At 43.3% G+C, this 18,047-nt stretch overlaps 5 non-coding genes across 5 annotated transcripts; all 5 read right to left on the bottom strand.

Moving 5' to 3' along the window:
- Positions 1-14,933: 14,933 nt before the first annotated feature.
- On the bottom strand, positions 14,934-15,005 carry TRNAG-UCC (transfer RNA glycine (anticodon UCC)). Its single transcript has one exon. It is a non-coding gene; the product is annotated as a tRNA-Gly (tRNA).
- A 334-nt stretch (positions 15,006-15,339) lies between these two features.
- On the bottom strand, positions 15,340-15,411 carry TRNAE-UUC (transfer RNA glutamic acid (anticodon UUC)). The gene has a single exon. It is a non-coding gene; the product is annotated as a tRNA-Glu (tRNA).
- A 425-nt stretch (positions 15,412-15,836) lies between these two features.
- On the bottom strand, positions 15,837-15,908 carry TRNAG-UCC (transfer RNA glycine (anticodon UCC)). Its single transcript has one exon. It is a non-coding gene; the product is annotated as a tRNA-Gly (tRNA).
- A 1,237-nt stretch (positions 15,909-17,145) lies between these two features.
- TRNAG-UCC (transfer RNA glycine (anticodon UCC)) lies at positions 17,146-17,217 on the bottom strand. Its single transcript has one exon. It is a non-coding gene; the product is annotated as a tRNA-Gly (tRNA).
- Positions 17,218-17,642: 425 nt separating this feature from the next.
- TRNAG-UCC (transfer RNA glycine (anticodon UCC)) lies at positions 17,643-17,714 on the bottom strand. Its single transcript has one exon. It is a non-coding gene; the product is annotated as a tRNA-Gly (tRNA).
- Between the last annotated feature and the right edge of the window lie 333 nt (positions 17,715-18,047).

Here is an 18,047-nt window from a genome sequence, read left to right as displayed (position 1 = left end):
AGTATTCAAAGTGACATTTCATAAGTGTATTAACCCTTTAAACTATGTTCACACTACGTATATTTGAGGCTGTATGTTTGAGGCTGTATAGCAACCAAAACAAGGAGTGGATTGAAAACATGTTGTAATTGAGTGGATGGCCGTCATTTAATGGCAAATATGTGCTGTTATTTTAAAACAACGGCTGTTGTATTGAAATAATGGAAGTTATTTACTGTTATATGACGGCCATCCACTCAATTTCAACATTGTGTGAACAGAGCCTTTCTGTGTTTTCAATCCACTCCTGGTTTTGGTTGCTATGAGGACCTGACATGAGGACCAAATACTGCCTTAAATATACATAGTGTGAACCCAGCTTTAAGTGTTTTGCAGAAATTTAAGCAGGTTGGAGGGGACATTAAAAAGGTTCATTTTTGGTAGGTATTTTATTTTAATAGTTTTTTTTCCTCTAACACAGCAAATACTAACTGAGAAATACTACTCACGATTTATTCCTCTTATTCCAATGTTTCTAAAATTCCCCATATGTGGCCGCAGTGCGTCACCTGACTCAACCACAGGCCGCAGACATGACAGAGGCCTGATGAATTTTGGGGCCTTTTTTTATTTCAGGGTTTTTTTTTAGCCATTATGCCGTGTCACAGAGGCCTTGGGGTGCCAAAATATTTGTGTAATACAAGTTGAAGTTTCCATCGGTACCATTCCGAGGGACATGTCACACCCTAATCATTTTTATAAAAATTTTTATCAGGTGGTATGAAAAAAAAAACTACAGCTTAGCAGCAGTTTTCACCATTTTTTTGTACGCCGTTTACTATATATCACATATGACATGTTATAGTTATTTGTCAGGTCGGTACGATAACAGTGATATCCATGTTATATAGCAGTTACTATACATTACATACGACATGTTATATAGCGGTTACTATACATTACATATGACATGTTATATAGCGGTTACTATACGTTACATATGACATGTTATATAGCGGTTACTATACGTTACATATGACATGTTATATAGCAGTTACTATACATTACATATGACATGGTATATAGCAGTTACTATACATTACATATGACATGTTATATAGCGGTTACTATACGTTACATATGACATGTTATATAGCGGTTACTATACGTTACATATGACATGTTATCATTATTCGTCAGGTCGGTACGATTACAGTGATATCCATGTTATATAGCGGTTACTATACATTACATATGACATGTTATATAGCGGTTACTATACATTACATATGACATGTTATATAGCGGTTACTATATGTTACATATGACATGTTATATGGCAGTTACTATACGTTACATATGACATGTTATATAGCGGTTACTATATGTTACATATGACATGTTATATAGCGGTTACTATATGTTACATATGACATGTTATATAGCAGTTACTATACGTTACATATGACATGTTATATAGCGGTTACTATACGTTACATATGACATGTTATATAGCGGTTACTATATGTTACATATGATATGTTATCGTTATTTGTCAGGTCAGTATGATTACAGTGGTATACATTTTATATCGCTTTTGTTATAGTTACGTCTTATACTATAAATACTCTTTGTGTCTTGCATATTGTAAGAGCAGTCATTTTTTTATTTTTTCGCCAATGGAGTTATGTGAGGACTTTTTTTTTGCGGCATAAGCTGACGTTCTTAGTGGTACACCTTTTGAGTACATGTGGCGTTTTGATAGCTTTTATCTATATTTTTTAGGGGGTGGGATTAACAAAAATTATCATTTTGATTAGTTTTTTTTTTGCGGCGTTAATCGAGCAGGATAATTAATGTAACAGGTTAATAGATGGGGTCATTACGGACGCGGCGATACCAAATATATGTATCTCATTTATAGGGGATCATTTATAAAGGGGGATGGGGAATGTGTATATTTATTTATTTATTTATTATTTATTTATTTTAATTATTAATTTATTTAATTTAGTTATTTGTGTATTTATTCGTTTATGTATGTATGTAATTGTGTGTGTTTGTGCTTTATCTTTTACAGGTAGCTCTATAATACATTACAGCACATGATCAGTGCATTATAGAATGATTGAGCTGTCAGAACCTCAATTATAGCATCAATCCCCTGCCTCAGTGCAGGGGCCTGATCGTCCTTGGGTTCCTTTTCCATGGGCCGAGCAGAGCCCGATCAACGATGTAAACGAGCGCCGATCTGCTAGATCGCCGCTCGTTTACTGGGCCTATTCCACGGCACAATGAGTTGAGCGAGGGCTGCAGGGACATCGTTACCGATGTCCTTGCAGCCCTTGCAGCATACATTGCCTGTCAGGTCTTCTGCTCCGCCTTCCTCCCCGAGTCCCGCACGCTCTAGCTTCAGAATGGCCGGTCAGCTGACAGGCCACTCAGCCAATCACAGGCCGCGGCAGTCCCGGCCTGTGATTGGCTGAGCCAGGGCCGGGTTAAGGTTGGTGGAGGCCCTGGGCGACAATTTTGTTTGGGGCCTCTCATTCCCCCTCCCCCCCCAACCCCCCCCCCCCCCAAAAAAAAACAAAACAAAAAAAACTGTACAGTCATCTATACAAATGGCTGCCTTACTGTAGGGGATTTATAATGTTCATGAACATTATACACGGCTGTGACACCGAGCTCTTCATGAATTGTAGTGAAAATGTTTGTAGATGTTTCATTTCTTTAAAATTCAGTGTTGAAAACTGTCAGTTTTAATTTAATTTCATGCGGGGTCCCCCCTCTCTGTGTAGTATCAGTGTGATGCGGGGTCCCCCCTCTCTGTGTAGTATCAGTGTGATGCGGGGTACCTCTCTGTGTAGTATCAGTGTGATGTGGGGTCCCCCTCTCTGTCTATCAGTGGGATGTGGGGTCCCCCTCTCTGTGTAGTATCAGTGTGATGCGGGATCCCCCCTCTCTGTGTAGTATCAGTGTGATGTGGGATCCCCCCTCTCTGTGTAGTATCAGTGTAATGCGGGGTCCCCCCTCTCTGTGTAGTATCAGTGTGATGTGGGGTCCCCCCTCTCTGTGTAGTATCAGTGTGATGCGGGGTTCCCCCTCTCTGTGTAGTATCAGTGTGATGCGGGGTCCCCCCCTCTGTGTAGTATCAGTGTGATGCGGGGTCCCTCTCTGTATATTATCAGTGTGATGCGGGGTCCCCCTCTCTGTGTAGTATCAGTGTGATGCGGGGTCCCTCTCTGTGTAGTATCAGTGTGATGCGGGGTCCCCCCTCTCTGTGTAGTATCAGTGTGATGCGGGGTCCCCCCTCTCTGTGTAGTATCAGTGTGATGCGGGGTCCCCCTCTCTGTGTAGTATCAGTGTGATGTGGGGTCCCCCCTCTCTGTGTAGTATCAGTGTGATGCGGGGTCCCCCCTCTCTGTGTAGTATCAGTGTGATGCGGGGTCCCTCTCTGTGTAGTATCAGTGTGATGCGGGGTCCCCCCTCTCTGTGTAGTATCAGTGTGATGTGGGGTCCCCCTTTCTGTGTAGTATCAGTGTGATGCGAGGTCCCCCTCTCTGTGTAGTATCAGTGTGATGTGGGGTCCCTCTCTGTGTAGTATCAGTGTGATGCGGGGTCCCCCCTCTCTGTGTAGTATCAGTGTGATGCGGGGTTCCCCCTCTCTGTGTAGTATCAGTGTGATGCGAGGTCCCCCTCTCTGTGTAGTATCAGTGTGATGTGGGGTCCCTCTCTGTGTAGTATCAGTGTGATGCGGGGTCCCCCCTCTCTGTGTAGTATCAGTGTGATGCGGGGTTCCCCCTCTCTGTGTAGTATCAGTGTGATGCGGGATCCCCCCTCTCTGTGTAGTATCAGTGTGATGCGGGGTACCTCTCTGTGTAGTATCAGTGTGATGCGAGGTCCCCCTCTCTGTGTAGTATCAGTGTGATGCGGGGTCCCCCCTCTCTGTGTAGTATCAGTGTGATGCGGGATCCCCCCTCTCTGTGTAGTATCAGTGTGATGCGGGGTCCCTCTCTGTGTAGTATCAGTGTGATGCGGGGTCCCTCTCTGTATATTATCAGTGTGATGCGGGGTCCCCCTCTCTGTGTAGTATCAGTGTGATGCGGGGTCCCTCTCTGTGTAGTATCAGTGTGATGCGGGGTCCCTCTCTGTGTAGTATCAGTGTGATGCGGGATCCCCCCTCTCTGTGTATTATCAGTGTGATGCGGGATCCCCCCTCTCTGTGTATTATCAGTGTGAGATCAGTGGCCCGAAGTCAATTTTATTTTGAAATTTTGTGTTTTTACTTTGCCCATTTGCCCATTTTTATGCCAACCGTGGGCTCCTTTTGGCCATATTTATCACCAATCCCCTCAGGGCTCCTCACTTACAAGCAGGTAATGAATATTATACATTTTCTGTAGGAATAATGGCTAAAACAGGAAAAATAAAAATCCTCTGAATAAGAAACTGCTGAATAAGAAACCAACTTCAGCCTGGTTAATCTATATGCTATATAACAGCAACATGGCAGACATCATGTGGTAATGGGGACTGAGGCTATTTGTCCAGCAGTACGACAATACTGTGCACTGTGCCACTGAGGGGGTAGTGGGTCTCACCACAAAATGTGGGCAATGTTGTGGAAACTGGGGGGGGTGGGGGGAGATGGCATTAAGGGGGCAATGTGGAAAGTACAGAGTGTGCAAGTATAGATAGCAGAGCTGTATGTGTGTGAGCATTCATAAAAAATATGTATGTGTAACAGGCAGGTGTTGTGTGTCTATGTGTGTGTGTGTGTGTGTGTGTGTGTGTGTGTGTGTGTGTGTCTGTGTGTGTCTGTGTGTGTGTGTGTAACAGGCAGTGCTGTGGTGTGTGTGTGTACATTGAAGGGCTGGTTACCTGCTCATACGGACACGAGTTCCTCTCCATACACATCCCCTCCGACAGCTTGCAGAGTCTGGCTCCTCCCTCATCACATGGGCCTGACATCACCACGGGTCCTTTAGCTCACACTGAGCAGGGTATACCGTCCTGCAGCTGCCCTGGTGTCCTGTCTCTCAGCCATATCACAGTCCTCACAGGGAGGAGCAGGAGTCACAGGACACACAGGCTGCTGCAGCCATGGTTAAAAGCAAACAGTGAGGATACAAAACACTCTGTGTGAGGTTGTGTATCCTCTAATTTTTTTTTTTTTTTTTTTTATACAAACCCTACTTCCAGGCTTGGGCTGGTGGAGGCCCCCTAGTGGTGGAGGCCCGGAGGCACGTGCCCCTGGTGCCTCCCTTTAATCCGGCCCTGGGCTGAGCGCTCCGTCAGCTGACAGTCCATTCTGACGCTAGAGTGCGCGGGACTCAGGGAGAAAGACAGAGCGGAGCAGAAGACCTGACAGGTAATGTATGCTGCTGCTGCTTCTCAAATCGTCGGTCGCCCGTCGTGCACCGCTATTCAACCGTAGCGATGTGCAGTGGGGGAACGATGATTTTAGGTCTGGCCCTAAATGAACGATCAGCCGATGACACAATCATCGCCTGATCGTTCTCTCTATTTCACTGAGCGATAATTGGCCGAATTGGGCTGATTCGGCCGATTATCGTTACTGTGGAATAGGGCCCTTATACCATAGCAGCTCAGACCCATTAAGCAGTGTCTGGGTTACTATGGTAACTCCCCCGGAGCACCTTGGCGGTGCTCTTATCCCAATTCCAGGTAGGACATATGATAAATCTCTGCAGGAGAGTAAATAGTAGGGCACTCCCCAATTCAAAGTGAATTCCTTATCTCATAAATGTGTGATAATCCATGTTGACACACACAAGCCGAGTGACAGCTGTTTTACTTGAAGTTGAGCTGCTTCAAACTCCACCCTTTAGTTTTCTATATACAGGAAAACATAGATACGTATGTCTGTTTTCATGTTTTTCTGGGCTTGTAAGGGCAGCATCCAAATTCTTCAGCCCCCGGTGTACAATTGGACTTGAGCGTGATCCAGTTGCACTCAACCAATCAAAGACAATCATAGACAGGTCTATCAGAAGTTTGGGAACCATTCTTGAAGAAGCCCTGTGGTTTTTTCAGTTACAAACAAGCCATCCAAATGGTATAAATTTGCCACGAGTATTGCTGATGTATTACTAGGTTGTTATAAAGTAATCAGGGGTTCATACATTTGTTAGAGTTTTTCATATTATATTACCGTGACAATTGTTTTCAACTTAAGTCATTGTATTGTATTTGTACTTATTATTTTACCAATTGGCATTTGCAAACACCCAGGAAGTTACGTCAACGAGTTCCTGGATAGGTTGGGCTACAGCAGTATGGCCACAGCAGTAGTAGTTCACTAGCCAGGACTAAGGGTGTATAACCACCAGAAACGCGTAGGCGTTACAGTCTGGAAGTTGCCACATGGTGTCCTTATTGATTTTATTGGTTGATGAAAATAAAGGTGAAGATTTGGTTCAAGTTTATATCGCTGATCCTTTGTTTCTTTTAGTACATGGGAGTTCGACTGCTGGAAGCCCCATTATTCACAAAGTCAAAGGATTTGAGGCCTCTTCAGTGCTGTCCCGCCACACTGCCCCCCAAATGTAGGCACAGTGCTCCACCAGGCAGCATAACCTTTCATCTTCAGATTGGACTGAATTTAGTAACTGATACCATATACAGTACTACTGCTATGGACTAATCGCTACAGCTGAAATGTCCTCTCAAGGGTTCAATGGGACAAACCTAATGCAGTACATTATATGACATGAAACGATAATGCGATAATCTATATACACATCAGAATAAAAAAGAAATGGCATGTCATAATAAACACTTATATGCTTAAGGCCATGTTCACACAACGTAAGCTCTGCAATAATCATGGTCGTTGCTGCAACGGCCATGATTAGTACGGAACGTACTAAGCCAGAGGGAATCCTAGCCTGAGGGAATCCTAGCCGGAGTGTATACGCATAGTACTTATATTCTTACACATAGTATACACTCCGGCCGCGATCCCTTGCGGTGCCGTAGAAAACTAACAAAACAATGCCAGTGCACACAATAGAGCGTGCGGCCTGAGCCGCTCGCTCCATAGTGTGCACTGACATTGTTTTGTTAGTTTTCTACGGCACCGCAAGTGGGGAGTCCTGATGTGGGCGCACGGATGTGCCCACATCAGAACTCAGAGGCGTTAAAGATCGTCTGGCCGATACTGCAGTACCAGCCGGGATGATCTTTTCAGAGACCAGCCGCTCTGTGACCTGGCCGGTTCACGGAAAGGCCGGTCTCTTACAACATCTGAACATAGCCTAAACCTTTGCTTTACTTGTTGGGCAGGATGACAAGTTATAACAAGAGTAGAAATTAAAAACCACATGGGGAATTGAAACAACAATTTCTCCTTTATTGATTCGCAATTATAATAATAACAAAGTTATTCCACAAACAGCACAATTCCAGTAGAACATTATCATACACAATTTTGACAGCTAGAGCCAGGTACAACCTGAGGTTTGCTAAGTACAAATTGGGGTCCCTAAACTTCTTAATTTTTATGCACAACAAGGTAGCAAGGGCTCCTTCTACAGGAACCACTCTAACTGTCACTTACTTAGCTCTGGTTCTTAAGGGATACTACATATTGGGGGACGGAGGGGCTAAAAAGAGAAGCCAACTGGGGGCGGGGGCTAATTACCAGGGGTGGGGAGGGAAGTCATCCTACCTACCAGGTAGACTACCTATAGGGGAGTATTAACTTGATGAGGAGATACTACCTACTGGGGAGACTATCTGTACAAGAGGACTAACTACTATATGGATGCACAGGTGTCTGTGTGTGTGTGTGGGGGGGGGGGGGGAGCAGGGGGCTACTATATGGGGACACAAGCAGAACCAAACTACTATATGAATGAATGGCACAGAAAGCAACTAATACTATATGGAGACACAGAGGGGCCTTACTACTATTTGGGAGCAGAGAAAGGACTAATGACTATATGAGGGACAGAAGGGTCTAACTTTTATATGGAGACAAAGGAGTCTAAGTACTTTATGGGATGCACAAAAGAGCCTGACTTCTATATGGGTGCACAGAGAACATCTACTATATGGAATGAAAAAAGATAGACACAGCACTACATGTACAGGATCAGATGGAATGTGACAATTCAATCCAGTGTTAGAGTTAAACCGGGTCCCCTCTCACCTGGTCGAGCTGTGTAAGATGAAGCACAACTCTCCACAGGCCTAATCTTTAGAAACACACGTTCCAAATGGGTATACGCAATAAATTGTCAGCAAGGGGTCTATTCCTTTACCCCAAATCCTTGTTAACCCAATACAAACTCCCTACTAAAAAAGCCTATAAAACATATATTGTATACCAATAGAGCGAAAACAAGGCTTTCAGATGAATATAAAAATTTAATTTGCATATAACAAGTAAATTACATGTATCAATTAAAAACACAATAGCAAAAAAGAAAAGAATAAAATAGTGTCCTACAAACACACTGTTTATAATAATAGTTTATAAGGATTGGAAAAGTACCATATTCTCTAGAGTCAATGGAGCTATTATTTCTATTATTGCAAAGCAAGCCTCCCAGTTATGGGCTAAAAAGTGCAGAGTTAAATTTGGCCGCTATCTAAAAATACATAAAAATACAATTATAGCTGTTCACAATGACTCACCCATAGCAGTGTGGTAGTGCTTGACCCCTACGCACGTTTCGCGTGGCTACGCTTCCTCAGGGGGCGTCTGAGGAAGCGTAGCCACGCGAAACGTGCGTAGGGGTCAAGCACTACCACACTGCTATGGGTGAGTCATTGTGAACAGCTATAATTGTATTTTTATGTATTTTTAGATAGCGGCCAAATTTAACTCTGCACTTTTTAGCCCATAACTGGGAGGCTTGCTTTGCAATAATAGAAATAATAGCTCCATTGACTCTAGAGAATATGGTACTTTTCCAATCCTTATAAACTATTATTATAAACAGTGTGTTTGTAGGACACTATTTTATTCTTTTCTTTTTTGCTATTGTGTTTTTAATTGATACATGTAATTTACTTGTTATATGCAAATTAAATTTTTATATTCATCTGAAAGCCTTGTTTTCGCTCTTTTGGTATACAACAGGCCTAATCTTGTAACTTGGGAGACCACTGTACTGGTATAACTGGTCTTGGTATACTGAATTTTAGTAATAGTATGGGGGTATATATATGATGTACAAAGGGTTAAGGGTAGAGACATCTCAAATATGTGCTTCTTTACTTTTCCTCTTGAGTAACCAAATCCTGAGATTTGTGGTGCAAGACAACCAGCTTTGATTTTTTTTTAACTAAATATCTATACATTTTTTTTTTATATGTGGTCATCCAGTGACTGTGATGGCAATTCTTACTTCTAGAAGATTTTCATGTCATGATAATGTATTCAATTATAAATTGTAGTCCTAAATAACTACAGAAAGGTGAGGGTGGACACATCTATGAATCAGTTTTTGCCATGTAAATGTAATCATGGCATTAACCTATTTTTTACCAAAATTTTTGTGACATCATTGTTTTTAAGACTATAAATAAGAGGATTTAGCATGGGGGTTAAAATGGAGGTTAAAATAGAAGTATATTTTTCTTGGTTGGCTGTATACCTGGATGGTACCAAAAATATAACTAACAGTGTCCCATAGAGTAAGGCCACCACGGTGAGATGAGAGCTACATGTAGAGAAGGCCTTGGACCTTCCAGTGTGGTGAAACTTCAATATTGATGATATGATAACAATATACGATAGTAAAATAAATATAAAGGGGAAAAACATGGTGATAATAGAAATAAATACAAGCGCAAGCTCAATATCTTGAATACTGTCACAGGACAACTTTAGTACAGGCATAACCTCACACGCAAAATGGTTGATGTGGTTTGGGTTACAAAGCTTCACGTGAACTAATGTTAACGAAAGTACGATAGTCACTATACTGGACACCCAAACAAAGGCAATGTGTCGATAGCAAACGCTCCACCTCATGAGGATGAGATAGTGGAGTGGTCTACAAATAGCCACATATCGATCATACGCCATGACAGCCAGTAGTAAAGATTCGGAGTGACCAAAGAAAATTGCACTATAGGCTTGAATGCCACAAGCAGTAAGAGATATTATTCTACTAGAAGACAAGAGGTCTATCAGAAGTTTCGGAACTGTTCTCGAAGAAAAAAAAATATCTATCAAAGATAAATTACAGAGGAAAAAGTACATTGGGGTGTGTAAGTGAGGATAGATGATGATCACACACACCATGAAACCATTGCCGGCTATAGTCACCAAATAGACTACAGAAAAGACAAAAAAAAGGAAAATGTTTATCTGAAAATCTTGGGAAAACCCAAGAAGAACGACCTCAGTGGCAAGTGTCTTGTTATCGGAGAGATCCATTGTCTAAAATCCTCAATATCTATTAAATAATAAAAAAATTCATGTAAATTATGTTTGACTATATGTAGTACAATACGGTTCATTCTATCACTGCACTCATTCATGTGTCATATGGATCATCTCATACATGGAGATGTCATGGCAATCAGCTGATTGATGCCGATCTGGCTGCTTATAATGAGTTCATTGCATTACGAAAAGCTTCTTCCCTCCCGTCATTTCCCCTGCAGGGACCTCTAGAGAGGAAAAATAGCTGGCCCAGGGGAGAGTCACAGCTTTCTATTTGGGGTCCATGGAGAAGGTCCTGAGTGATTCTAAATGTGTATGAACAAGCGGTCTCATAATGAGACAACCCCTTAAATGCTCAAATCATGTTTTTAAGTGTAACCATCAGTGCATGTTTACCCACTGGGTTATCAAACCGATTCAGGCCACACCATGGAGTGGAGCCCAAGTGCCATTTGTCATTACTATTTATCCCACTCCAGGATACGACAGCTGGACAGTGTTTGTGCAAGACACCGGAGATCTGGCTGGGTGAGTGGGGTCAGTAACCCAGGCCATCAACGAGAGAAACAGCAGCACAGGATCAGGGCAGGTGGCTTCAGATGCTGGTCAGACAGTCCGAGTCTGCAACGGGAGAGGCAAACGATACAGAAGAGATTAGGAAGGGAAAGAACAGGTACAGATCAGGATACATAGAATAGCAGCAGAATAGCAAAACACAGGAACACAAGGATCCGACAATACTCAGTTAAGAAGGAATATGTGGAGCGACCTTAAAGAGTCCAGAGAATTAAATTAACTTTTTATGAACTTATACAGATTTTTAAATTACTTCTATTTAAGATACTCAAGTCTTCCAGTACTTAATAGCTGCTGCATGTCCGTCAGGAGTGCTGTATTGTCTCCAGTCTGACAAAGTGCTCTCTGCTGCCACCTCTGTGTATGGTGGAGAAGTGGGCAGGACTGAGCCTGGGGTGTAGAGTAGGATCAGGACCTGCACCGTGCCAGTGGTATCAGGATGGCATTCAAGTCTAGTCCATTCATTAGTAATTCAGAAGAGAATCTGTTACTCATCACTTTTTTTTTTCTATTTCAACTTATTTCACTATATGTAGAGCCAAAAAGGAAGCTAAGGAACTACGGATCTGTGTGTTTCCTGTTTACTACTACTGTTATCAGATTGTTTCTGTTTTTTTCTTTACCTTTACAACTTCCCTATTCTAGAATCTAATGCAGATATCCATTGGAGAGGCTGAGGGGGCCATAGGCCCATCTCCCACATCCCCAGTATTATATATGGTACATGGTAGGTGGTGCGGAGGTTGCAGATCCTTCCTTGGGGTCCCTGAATCTTCCTGTTATGGAACACATAATCCATCATTGTGCACAATCTTACTTTTAACCCATTACCTTTCTATACTGAAAATCTTATGAGTATATTAAAGGGGAACTATCAGCAGGTTAGACGAATCTTACCTGCTAATAGCCCCTGATTGCACAGAAGGCTCAGAGGAGGAAGGTATGTCTCTAATATCATACTCAGCAGCGTTCCTGTGCACTTAGTCATTTACTCCATGGTCCAGGTGAGATCATTAAGATCACTGGGGCACAGTAAGAAGCACTGCCCTGCCCCCATGGCGCCAATTCCCCCTTTCTAATGATAATCAATGGAATGGGCCAACTGTCACTATGGGTGTGGGGCAGGGCTCCTAACAGTCTTACCCGTACCATGGAGTAAAGACTTAGGGGGGCATTTATTAAGTCCGGCGTTTTTTACGCCGGACTTAAAAATGCCCCCGCAGCTCCGGCGCTACGGAGATTTATGTAGAGGCGGACTGCCTCTACATAAATCCTGTGCGCGCCGGTGCGCACCGCCGAAAACCTACGCCAGCTGAGGACTGGAGTAGGTTTTCGGCGTATATTTGGGCAGAACGGATGGTAAATAGCGCGGACTCTGAGTCTGCGCCCTCCGTTCTGCCCACTACACGCCCCCTTTCCGCCCCCCTGGCGTACTCGGCGGAAAGTGCCGATTTGCGAATATTTTATTTGCAGATCGGCCATTTGTGTATAAAAAAATACGCAAATCGCCACTTTCCGCCGAAAATCATCCGTTCGCAGGATGATACATGTGGCCCTAAGTGCCCAGGAACGGTGCAGAGGAGGAAGATAAGAGACATACCTTCCTCCTCAGCGTCTCCTGTGTAATAGAGACATATGAGCAGGTTAAATTCATCTAACCTGCTGATAGTTACCCCTTTAAGCTGAAGCTTTCCTGTCACTTGTGAGTCATGGAGCCTCCTTGCATAGAATATACACTATAATATATCACTAATTCCTGTCTTTATTGTCGCTTGTATATTACAATACTCAGTTATTCCATTTTCCCTTAACCCAGTTTATTCTTTCATTCTCTTACATTGCTGTTAGACGCCAAACTCTGCACCTGCCGCCTGTTCCCTCCTGAATATACAGCAACCTGCTGTTCATCTAGAAACTATATCAACAATTCCACAAAGCTTTTCAGTCAGTTCACACCCAGTAATGTCCATGGAGTCATACATACATCTGGGAACATTGGAAGGTCTGCATAGATACATACACACCCATTCTCACCCCCCATATACACACAAATACATATGCCGTGGTCCAGGGCGCTGGTTACAGGTGTTGTGTGCAGCTGGTGGGCTCTGGTGTTTGGGGGAAACTTGTCACAGTGGCCAGAAGTGGTAGTACCCACCCCCAGACACACGGGCACCGGGCCTTGATAGAACTGACGTGAGGTACAGGTGCAAGGTGCTGCGCCAGCACTTAAAGAGGAGTCGAACATTACTTGGAATAAATTCAGTGCAACACACACTATACCAAGAAAACACTACTCACAGGTTCTAGTCCAAAAAAATATAATACTTTAAATAGACCCCAAGGTAGATGTGAGACACAGTAAGAAAAGACGAGACTTGAGGGTGGTGTAGGGGCTGGAGAGCAGCACTTACCTAATCAGTGACAGTACTCTGCAAGGATGTATGTTAAAGGATACTTAAAAGAACTTCTCGTAGTCACGTATAGATATAGTTATATCTGACCGCCTTCTCTCTCTACAAGTTTGTAGACCGCCAAGTGAGGAAGCTTGAGGCCTAGGTCTCTGTCTCTAGGTTGAGCTCCCACTTAAGATTTCCCCAAGTGGATGAGCATTTATCAGTAAGGTGCTTTAAATCTTAGCATCTTTGCATTACTGGTTATCAGTCCCTCTGTATTTCCTTAGGGGGTGACCGTCCTGATTGAATAATAATCGGCTTAGGCAAGGGTTGGTTCTAGTCTTCCGTATACCCCACCTCTAGTGCTTAGAACTGCATACTGGCTACTAGTCTAACAGGAACTAAGGGTGAGATAATGTAAGCAAAGTAGAGTGGTCCAACATAGCTAAACTTTGAGGGACTGCAGTTGTGCAAAGCAAGAGTGAGACACCTAGTGGCTTAACGGGAAAACACAGCTGCCAGCACTTGGGGTGACACCTGAGAGAGTTACATTCTGACAGGCGGTAAAAAGCTTAGTGACATCTGTACTGAGACACCACACATATACAGGGTTACTGGCAGAATCTGGGAGCAGTGAGGATAACTCATTGGTGTAGAGGGAACTATCCCCATATATCATCCCAAGTACACACATGTACATTCTCACAGCTGTTCACATAATTGCTCACACACAGTCACACACACAAACATATGCATATATTTAAAGACATGTACTTACACATATTCATATATACATACCCGTGTACACACAGACATATGTACCTACACACACGCTCACGTCTGGTTCTTCTGTGTGCACCATACACTGATTTCTCTGGACTTTATATAGAAGAATCCTTGGAGTTAAAGCCCACGAGATTAATTATTTCTCTACAGTAAGAGGTCGGGGATCTATATCATTGCCTCATATAACAAGATATCACATTATAAATTGTACAAGACATCGAACCTTAAACTCTATTTCAGAATTCCACCTAAATGTATAACCAAAGTGCTGTATCGCAGTCCTCATAACACAGCTGTTAAAGGGTTAATGTTGTAGGGCACCTAATGTCTACAGTATTATATGTCTCTTGGTATGTATTTTCCTATTTGTCTTCTATTCACTGCCTGCAAGCATACACTGGAGTTTTATCTAAGGAAGAGTTAACTCTGTACCCACAATCTGACCCCCCCCCCCTCCCCCCCCAAACCGCTTATAACCTTCGGATAGCTGTCCTGTGGGCCGTTTGGCAGGGGATGCAGTCATTATCCTAAATAAATACTTTTAAACTTGTAGCAATGTGCCCAATCCCCCCCCCACCCTCTTCATCACTAGGAATGCCACTGAAACATTTTCTCCATGCTGAACATTGCACAGGTCCTTAACGATCCAGCACATGTGCCGGGCTTACTTAGTTGCCCACGGGGTCGAAACCAGCTTGGGCCCACTCATTCTTCTCACTTTTCATCATGAAAGTGCAAGCATAGGAGATAGGTGAGAAAAACTCAAAGGATGCGTTGGCCGGGAATCGAACCCGGGTCAACTGCTTGGAAGGCAGCTATGCTCACCACTATACCACCAACGCTTGACGATAAAAGGACTATTTTTCTTTTTCTCGCTCACTAATTTTCCTAGTGAAATCAAAGCAAAGCTGACTCTGTCAGCTGCAATTGATGTCTTAAATGGCTGACACTGTTAGCTCATGTGTCTTCCTGACCTAAGAGCTACCTGACAGTGTCTGCAGTTTAGACTGTGAATTGCAGCTTACAGGTTCTCCTCAACAGTCCATCATCTGCCAAGAAGGCAGTCACTTTTAATTAGTTGCCCACGGGGTCGAAACCAGCTTGGGCCCACTCATTCTTCTCACTTTTCATCATGAAAGCGCAAGCATAGGAGATAGGTGAGAAAAACTCAAAGGATGCATTGGCCGGGAATCGAACCCGGGTCAACTGCTTGAAAGGCAGCTATGCTCACCACTATACCACCAACGCTTGACACTAAAAGAACTATTTTTCTTTTTCTCGCTCACTAATTTTCCTAGTGAAATCAAAGCAAATAGCTTTAACAAAACAATCAACAAAAAGGTAAAAGAGTCATATCTTTCACCCCTCATTAAATACTGATCAGTGGTGAGTGACTCCTTAAAAAGAGACTCTGTCAGCTGCAATTGATGTTCCAAATGGCTGACACTGTTAGCTCATGTGTCTTCCAGACCTAAGAGCTACCTGACAGTGTCTGCAGTTTAGAATGTGAATTGCAGCTTACCGGTTCTCCTCAACAGTCCATCATCTGTCAAGAAGGCAGTCACATTTACTTAGTTGCCCACGGGGTCAAAACCAGCTTGGGCCCACTCATTCTTCTCACTTTTCATCATGAAAGCGCAAGCATAGGAGATAGGTGAGAAAAACTCAAAGGATGCGTTGGCCGGGAATCGAACCCGGGTCAACTGCTTGGAAGGCAGCTATGCTCACCACTATACCACCAACGCTTGACACTAAAAGGACTATTTTTCTTTTTCTCGCTCACTAATTTTCCTAGTGAAATCAAAGCAAAGCTGACTCTGTCAGCTGCAATTGATGTTCCAAATGGCTGACACTGTTAGCTCATGTGTCTTCCTGACCTAAGAGCTACCTGACAGTGTCTGCAGTTTAGAATGTGAATTGCAGCTGACAGGTTCTCCTCAACAGTCCATCATCTGTCAAGAAGGCAGTCACTTTTACTTAGTTGTCCACGGGGTCGAAACCAGCTTGGGCCCACTCATTCTTTTCACTTTTCATCATGAAAGCGCAAGCACAGGAGATAGGTGAGAAAAACTCAAAGGATGCGTTGGCCGGGAATCGAACCCGGGTCAACTGCTTGGAAGGCAGCTATGCTCACCACTATACCACCAACACTTGACACTAAAAGGACTATTTTTCTTTTTCTCGCTCACTAATTTTCCTAGTGAAATCAAAGCAAATAGCTTTAACAAAACAATCAACAAAAAGGTAAAAGAGTCATATCTTTCACCCCTCATTAAATACTGATCAGTGGTGAGTGACTCCTTAAAAAGAGACTCTGTCAGCTGCAATTGATGTTCCAAATGGCTGACACTGTTAGCTCATGTGTCTTCCAGACCTAAGAGCTACCTGACAGTGTCTGCAGTTTAGAATGTGAATTGCAGCTTACCGGTTCTCCTCAACAGTCCATCATCTGTCAAGAAGGCAGTCACTTTTACTTAGTTGCCCACGGGGTCGAAACCAGCTTGGGCCCACTCATTCTTCTCACTTTTCATCATGAAAGCGCAAGCATAGGAGATAGGTGAGAAAAACTCAAAGGATGCGTTGGCCGGGAATCGAACCCAGGTCAACTGCTTGGAAGGCAGCTATGCTCACCACTATACCACCAACGCTTGACACTTAAAGGACTATTTTTCTTTTTCTCGCTCACTAATTTTCCTAGTGAAATCAAAGCAAAGCTGACTCTGTCAGCTGCAATTGATGTTCCAAATGGCTGACACTGTTAGCTCATGTGTCTTCCTGACCTAAGAGCTACCTGACAGTGTATGCAGTTTAGAATGTGAATTGCAGCTGACAGGTTCTTCTCAACAGACCATCATCTGTCAAGAAGGCAGTCACTTTTACTTAGTTGTCCACGGGGTCGAAACCAGCTTGGGCCCACTCATTCTTTTCACTTTTCATCATGAAAGCTCAGGCACAGGAGATAGGTGAGAAAAACTCAAAAGATGCGTTGGCCGGGAATCGAACCCGGGTCAACTGCTTGGAAGGCAGCTATGCTCACCACTATACCACCAACGCTTGACACTAAAATGACTATTTTTCTTTTTCTCGCTCACTAATTTTCCTAGTGAAATCAAAGCAAATAGCTTTAACAAAACAATCAACAAAAAGGTAAAAGAGTCATATCTTTCACCCCTCATTAAATACTGATCAGTGGTGAGTGACTCCTTAAAAAGAGACTCTGTCAGCTGCAATTGATGTTCCAAATGGCTGACACTGTTAGCTCATGTGTCTTCCAGACCTAAGAGCTACCTGACAGTGTCTGCAGTTTAGAATGTGAATTGCAGCTTACCAGTTCTCCTCAACAGTCCATCATCTGTCAAGAAGGCAGTCACTTTTACTTAGTTGCCCACGGGGTCGAAACCAGCTTGGGCCCACTCATTCTTCTCACTTTTCATCATGAAAGCGCAAGCATAGGAGATAGGTGAGAAAAACTCAAAGGATGCGTTGGCCGGGAATCGAACCCGGGTCAACTGCTTGGAAGGCAGCTATGCTCACCACTATACCACCAACGCTTGACACTAAAAGGACTATTTTTCTTTTTCTCCCTCACTAATTTTCCTAGTGAAATCAAAGCAAAGCTGACTCTGTCAGCTGCAATTGATGTTCCAAATGGCTGACACTGTTAGCTCATGTGTCTTCCTGACCTAAGAGCTACCTGACAGTGTCTGCAGTTTAGAATGTGAATTGCAGCTGACAGGTTCTTCTCAACAGACCATCATCTGTCAAGAAGGCAGTCACTTTTACTTAGTTGTCCACGGGGTCGAAACCAGCTTGGGCCCACTCATTCTTTTCACTTTTCATCATGAAAGCTCAGACACAGGAGATAGGTGAGAAAAACTCAAAAG

The sequence above is a fragment of the Dendropsophus ebraccatus genome, chromosome 6, assembly GCF_027789765.1.
Source record: "Dendropsophus ebraccatus isolate aDenEbr1 chromosome 6, aDenEbr1.pat, whole genome shotgun sequence".
Classification (NCBI taxonomy): domain Eukaryota; kingdom Metazoa; phylum Chordata; class Amphibia; order Anura; family Hylidae; genus Dendropsophus; species Dendropsophus ebraccatus.
Note: the sequence above shows the minus strand (reverse complement) of the source record. Positions and strands in the feature narration are given on the sequence as shown.